Source organism: Ipomoea triloba, chromosome 2 (genome assembly GCF_003576645.1).
Source record: "Ipomoea triloba cultivar NCNSP0323 chromosome 2, ASM357664v1".
Classification (NCBI taxonomy): Eukaryota; Viridiplantae; Streptophyta; class Magnoliopsida; order Solanales; family Convolvulaceae; genus Ipomoea; species Ipomoea triloba.
The window spans coordinates 16,964,395-16,970,394 of record NC_044917.1 but is presented as its reverse complement, the minus strand read 5'-3'; positions in this window follow the sequence as shown (position 1 = coordinate 16,970,394).

Here is a 6,000-nt window from a genome sequence, read left to right as displayed (position 1 = left end):
ATGTGATCAAGATAAAAATATATATAATTTGATATGATAAAGGATGCTGTGGCTACTCCCCAACCAAATCAAAATTATAATATCATAACTTAATAATCTTTGGAAATTGAATAAGCCGTAGTTATTCTTTAAGTAACCAAGATTGAAACTTTAAGACTTCAGTAAATTAAAGATGCTATAGCTATTCTTTAATGGACCAAAATCAAATCACATTGGCAAGGAATACTAAAAAAATTTGACAGATTATACAAAATCACGTTGGGAAATTTCAAATGTATACAGCCAAAAAAAAATGGTAAAATAAAACCTCACTAAAGACCAACTCTTTAGATAATATCAATTTAAGGAGACCAGTGGCCCTCAATCATGGCCATAAAACTAGTATGCCTCCCTGATTCATATACACAATGTATAATTGTTTGGGGTATAAACAAAACTGTAGGGTATAATCCGAAATTGAATAGTTCACATATTTATAAAACTTTAAAATAGTGAACTAAAATAGCAGACTAAATGTGCTTAAATTCAGGCACTTCTGCAACTAAAAAAATTATGCATAAGTCCAACTTAATAAGGAACTAATATAATTCCAACATAAATTTATGCATTACTGAAGGCATAATAATAATAAAATTGCATAATTTAAAACCAGAATATTATGCAGTGGACAAATTAATATGCATAAAATTAAGCATTAAACTCATATATTCTAAACAAATTGCGTAACTTAAAGCAATTTTAATTATGAGCTTCTAAAGTATAACTTAATATTCAAACTCTAATGAGTCCAATCCAAAGGGACCCAAATTAATGAATATATACTTTGAAATTTTTAAACTTTAAGCCCATTACAAAATGTTTTAATGCAATACACTAAATTTATGAGAGATATACCGAATTTACAAATTCAACAATATCTAACCAGAAAAGAAATATTGTCATTTGTAAAACAAAATCTCACAAACCCAAATTGCATAATTAAACTTAATATTATGCATTTAATGTGATTGAATGCACAAAACCATCTGAAAAGTATGAACCAACTAGAGGATATGAATTTACATCAAATATTCATTATTCATACTTAACCAAATACGGGTATAAAGAACTAAAAAATATAATTCAAAACTTAATGAATTATGGAATAAATGGCAATAGTCAATTGCCTAGCAAATATGTTTTTCCAAAATTACTGAATTGATTCAAAATCACTCTCCATAACCGAATTAATAATATTATTATCATTAATGGCAAAAAAAATTGCAAATAATCCAAAAAAGCAATAAAATAGCCATAATAATATTATTAAATGGAGATTAGATGATGAAAAACAATGATTATAACCGCTAACTTTAGAGACATTTTCGGATATAATTTTGAAAACTTGATAAAATTTGAAGTCCGAAAAACATTAATGTCAAGAAAATGATAATATCCATAATACTTTCTTAACTGGAACATTGTCACATGAACTTAATTGGAAACAATTCAGGAGTCATAACTGAATACCATATTAATGTTAATGATATCACTAATTAAAATATTTAATGGTAATAAGCAACATTATAATCACCATCAATATTTAACAATGAAAACCAAATTATGGTAATACACCTTCTTAATGTTTCCATATATCTAAAGATAAAATATGTGACTAGTCCAAATTAGCGGTTAACTGTAATTGTAGCACTAATTACCAATTAATAATAAAAGATAATTAATGACATACCTTAATGATGCAAACCGTATCTTCCCATTGCGCTAGCAACTATGACGATCCACAAGAGAAGAAAAAAAAAAACTTCATAATTCTCCCCATCTTCATTGTTGGTGTCAGTAACCTTAATGCAGCGTCCAATGGTATGTAAAGGATTTGTTGGTAGGACTTAATTACCAACATTAATAGTCATGTAATAAAATGAATTGACATGTGTAATCTTACCAATGTACCAAATATGACAAATTACCATGAAACAATAATTATTATGAAATGTAATAAATGAGACTAGTCCCTAAACTTGATAACAGTAATTAATGATGCCAATTAATAATAGCTAAAATAAAGGCAAAACTGTAATTAAGGGATGCCATATACTAATCTCAATTTACCGCATAATAATTAACATGACTTTATTACTTTAAAATTAAAGAATTAATATTATTATTAATGCCCTGAAAACCATTGATAAATTGAAAAACATAGTCAACTTAAACAATAGTTATAATTCTTAATGGCCAAAAATAATAATTAAATTCTTAAATCCTTAATGCCTCAAAACCAAGCCAAAACAATAATTATAGCACCTATATGCTCAAATTAGACCTATAATTCTTAATGGTCCAAGTGAGTTATAACATGGATGAAAAATGGTCTGCTACTGAAATAGACCAAACATAATATTATTACCAACGATAAATACCATTAATAAAATATGGTAGTTAGTACTAATTAGAACTGAATAACCATGTTATATTGGTTAAAGCATGGTGACCTAAACACTAAATTCTTTCACTAGCTACGACTCGTAGACGACACAATCGCCTGTCGAAAATTCAAACTTCTGCCGGTGATTGGGTGGAAGGACAGAATATGGCTGTGGAAATTATGCATTATTTTCAAGACATATTACCGAGGCTATGAATGCCAAGCTGCTGCAACCATTCACTAGGGAGGAGGTCAAAACAGCTCTATTTGCAATGGCTCTAGAAAAGGCTCCGGGACCTGACGGTATGACTCCTTCCTTTTATCAACACTATTGGGCAATTGTTGGCCATGATCTGACTAATTTTGTTTAAGTTGTTTATCTAATGGCAATTTCCCGCAAAGCTTGAATGAAACTAATGTGGTCTTAATCCCGAAGAAAAAGGTCCCTGAACGTGTTACAGATTTGAGACCAATCACTTTATGTAATGTAGCCTATAAAGTCATGGCAAAGGTTATTGCCAATAGAATGAAAGATGTATTGGATAGTATTATATCACCTTCCCAGAGTGCTTTTGTCCCCGATAGGCTGTTAACTGATAATATTATAGTGGCGGGGGAAGTGGGCCACTATTTGAGGGTGAGAAGAAATGGAGCAGTGGGTTGGGCTGCCTTGAAACTAGATATGGCAAAGGCCTACGACAGAATGGAATGGAAGGTTTTAGAAGGCATGATGATTGAGCTCGGTTTAGCACCAGTATGGTTAGATTTGGTGATGCTTTGTGTTACTTCGGTGCAATACAGATTGATGGTTAATGGGGAGCCAGTTGGTATGATAAATCCTACACGAGGCATTCGTCAAGGTGATCCCCTTTCTCCTTATTTATTTATTCTATGTGCAGAGGGTCTTTCTGTGTTGCTTCAGAAAGCGGAGGCAAGGGGTGATATTCATGGTGTGAGAGTTGCAAGAGGTGCACCACCGGTCTCGCATCTTTTCTTTGCTGACGACAGCCTCCTTTTCTTTAAAGCATGTTATCATGAAGCACAAACGGTAAAACAGTGTTTAATTGAGTATAGTGCAGCCTCGGGGATCAACTTTGATAAATCTAGCATGGTCTTCAGTTCCAATACTGCTACGGAGATAAGGGAAGTTGTGGCGTCCAGGTTTGGTGTACGTGTTACAAGTGATTTTGGACGTTATCTTGGCCTGCCTTTGGTTCTGGGACGAAATAAAACAGCTATCTTTCGTTTCATTGAACAAAGGGTTAGGGACAGAATAGGTGGCTGGCAGCATAAACACATCTCTAAAGCGGGCAAGGAGGTCTTGATTAAAAGCATAGCTCAATCTCTTCCCATTTTCACCATGTCGGTTTATTTGTTACCTATTCAGATTTGTGACAATATTGAGAAGCTTATGAATCGGTACTGGTGGGGTGGAAACACTACGAATAGAGGCCTTCATTGATTAAGCTGGAGTCGGTTATGCATCCCTAAAAATTCAAGTGGACTTGGCTTCAAACGAATGCATGAATTTAATTTAGCTTTGCTAGCCAAGCAAGGGTGGCGGATACTCATTAAGCCGGACTCGCTGGTGAGCAGATTGCTAAAGGCGAGATATTTTCCAAGTACGGGTTTTTTAGATGCACAAATTGGAAGTAATCCCAGTTACATTTGGAGGAGCATCTTGGCCGGTCAACCTCTTTTAAAAAGGGGGGTGGTGCGTCGAATTGGAGATGGTAATGATACCCTTATTTGGGGTGTGCCATGGTTAGCTGATACGACTAATCAGTCCCTTCACACACCCTGTATTGAAGAATTGAGGAATGCTAAGGTTAGTGGGCTTTTATCTGAGAGTGGCTGTTGGGATGAAGAGATTGTACGTGATTTGTTAACAGAAGTTGATGTGCAAAGAGTTCTGAACACACCTGTATCCCCACAATTTAAAGACTCCTGGAGGTGGAATGGCGATTTAAGGGGTTTGTACTCGGTCAAGTTGGGTTATCGTTTGCTGATGTCTAATACACTTGATATAGCAGTGCAACCTTCCTTTTCTGCTTGGCCTAAGTTGTGGAAACTCCCAATCCCTCCAAAAGTAAAGAACTTCCTTTGGAGATGTGTACGTGGTATTGTGCCAGTTAAAGAGACTTTGAAATCTAAGCATGTCTGGGTTGGGGGTGGTTGTGCTCTTTGTGATGCTGCATGCGAAACTGATGAACATGTTTTTTTCACCTGCCCAGTTGCTTGTCATCTTTGGTCTAATAGTGATATTTTGAATGGCAGGCATATGGTTCAATTCATGGACTCCATATTGGCTTCTTCGACGATTGACAAAGCTGTTCACATGGCGGCGGTTATGTGGTCCCTATGGAATGCAAGGAATGATAAAATATGGAGAAATGGAATGTGGTCTTTGCCTGGGCTTTGTCGACAAGTGGAAATCTATTGTGATACGTGGAGACAAGGTTTGCTGCCAAGTTTTGTGGCTTGTGAAAATAATGCTGACTGCATTTCGATGCCACCACCTGCTAATACTCTCAAATGTAATGTGGACATTGCAATATTTGCGGATGGCGCAAGCTTTGGAGCAGTGCTCCGTGATCATAATGGACGCTTTATTGCAGCAGCTAGTGGTCGTCTGAATTGCGGGAATGATCCTTACCTCGCCGAAGCAATGTCGGTTAAGGAGGCACTCACTTGGCTCAAGAGTTCAGGGCATAATAATGTTATTCTTGAAACAGATTGTCTAAATTTTTGTCTTTGTTTTTAATTCTACCTCGTTAGACTTGTCATATGTTGGTGTTATTGTTAAGCAATGTCGTAGTATTGCTATGGATATTGGGAACGTGACTGTTCGCCATATCCGAAGGTCAGCGAATCACGTGGCTCATACCCTTGCTAGGGCAACTGGTTCTGTGTCTGTCCTTGGTTCGTGGGTGTCTAACCCTCCTGATTGTATCTCTGGTTTGCTTTCTGATTAATATATGATTATTCCATTGGTTTTAAAAAAAAAATGATATATTAAAAAAGAAGTGAGGCTGATATGATGTTAAGCTACGTACTAAAATAACAAAAGAAAATAAAACTAAAAACATAATGAAATAAAGGCTAGAACTTTGGGTTGTTGAATTCATTAAAACAAAAACAATTAAAATTATTAAATTGGGCTAACTAATTAAAAACAATATAAAGTAAAATATATAATTAGCTCAATTAATTAATTAAGTCCAATTCTTATTAATAAGTCCCATTAATCCTAATTATTCAACTAACTATTATATTAGTGCAAAATATAAAATAAAGCTCAAAATAAATATAAGGGAAAATTGCATTTTTTGTCCCTAAGTTATAGGGTAATTGCAGAATAGTGGTAATACTCACTTTTCGTCCCTAAGTTCCCATTGACGTTGCACTTTTCGTCCCTGAGTTATTCAAATTTCAAATTTCGTCCCTAAGTTATCATTGCGTTGCACTTTTCGTCCCTAACTTAAGTTTGCAAACTTCGGTAAACTTTTGTTTTAAAAAAATTTTAATCGAACTTTTTTAGTAAATTTCATTAAAAAATTGACATTGAACCGGAA